Source organism: Gavialis gangeticus, unplaced genomic scaffold, assembly GCF_001723915.1.
Source record: "Gavialis gangeticus isolate Ggan-Ray unplaced genomic scaffold, GavGan_comp1, whole genome shotgun sequence".
In the NCBI taxonomy this organism is placed as follows: domain Eukaryota; kingdom Metazoa; phylum Chordata; order Crocodylia; family Gavialidae; genus Gavialis; species Gavialis gangeticus.
The window spans coordinates 99,276,011-99,277,129 of NW_017729031.1; the positions used below are offsets into that span (position 1 = coordinate 99,276,011).

The following is a 1,119-nucleotide window of genomic DNA, read 5'->3' on the forward strand; positions in this document are numbered from 1 at the left end:
ATAATTTGGATATTAGGAAAAACTCTCTCATTAGGATGCTGGCGAATCACTGGAACAGGTTACCTAGAAAGGTGATGGAATCTCCATCCTTGGAGGTGTTTATGACCCGGCTAGACAAAGCCCTGGCTGGGATGATCTAGTTGGGGAGGGTCCTGCTTTGAGCAGAGCGTTAGACAAGATGACCTCCTGACATCCCTTCCAACCCTAATTTTCTATGATTCAATGATTCTATATATTCAAGAACCTAATTCTCTAATCAGTCCTGACTCATTTCCAAGAAGTGTCCATCCCCTCTTCACCTAAGAAATCAGGACTCCCATTGAAAAAAAAGAATATGTAATCATGTAATTAAAGACTGCATCACTCAAAAGGAATGAGAGTTCTAATACTTTAAGAACACTTCAAAAACATTTAAAATAGTTCTACTTTTCATTAAAAAAATACATAGTTAATTTCTGCTTCTTCAGGTTCTCCCAGAGATACAGGAATGGACTATATTGGAAAGCAGGGAACTCCCCTTTATTCACCCAGAATTCAGCCACATAAAACCAGAAGATACAGGGATATGAGCCTGTCGTCAGTTAAGGACTGCATTCTGTCCTCCTTGGCTGTAGGGTAGTGCAATTCTGGAGAATTATTCAGTTGGGCCAAAGGTAGGAACAATGTTGTCAGAATGGTTTAAAAATACTCCAGAGCCCTAGTTCAGGCAATAGTCACCTCCTTGTAGAAACATGGAAGCACCCTCAAAAAATAATAAAGAATTGCGGGGAAGGAGGAAAATGTAGCCCCACCCCTCCTCCCAAGACTGTCAAGACCCAGAATTTGGCAGAGGTTAACCCTTTCCTCCCTAGAGGCACTGGGACCCACAAGACACCCTTGTTCCCTGAGCCACATGATCTAGGTCACAAGAAATATTTCAGAGAGGAGCCTGACCCTCTGGGCAACAGAAATCTCTAGCTGGCTGAGTAGATAAAGAACCAGCAAGGACAGGTGCTGCTGCACAGATTGGAGAAAACCAATGATGCTACTGGATGCTTTCCCAGAGTTCAGTGTGGACATTGTTATATACTGTGACACACACACACACACACACACACACACACACACACACACACACAC

General features: G+C 43.0%; 1 protein-coding gene across 13 annotated transcripts in view; it reads right to left on the bottom strand.

Moving 5' to 3' along the window:
• MAP2 (microtubule associated protein 2) overlaps window positions 1-1,119 on the bottom strand; it is a 446,273-nt gene that overhangs the window by 98,269 nt on the left and 346,885 nt on the right. The window lies entirely within an intron of this gene.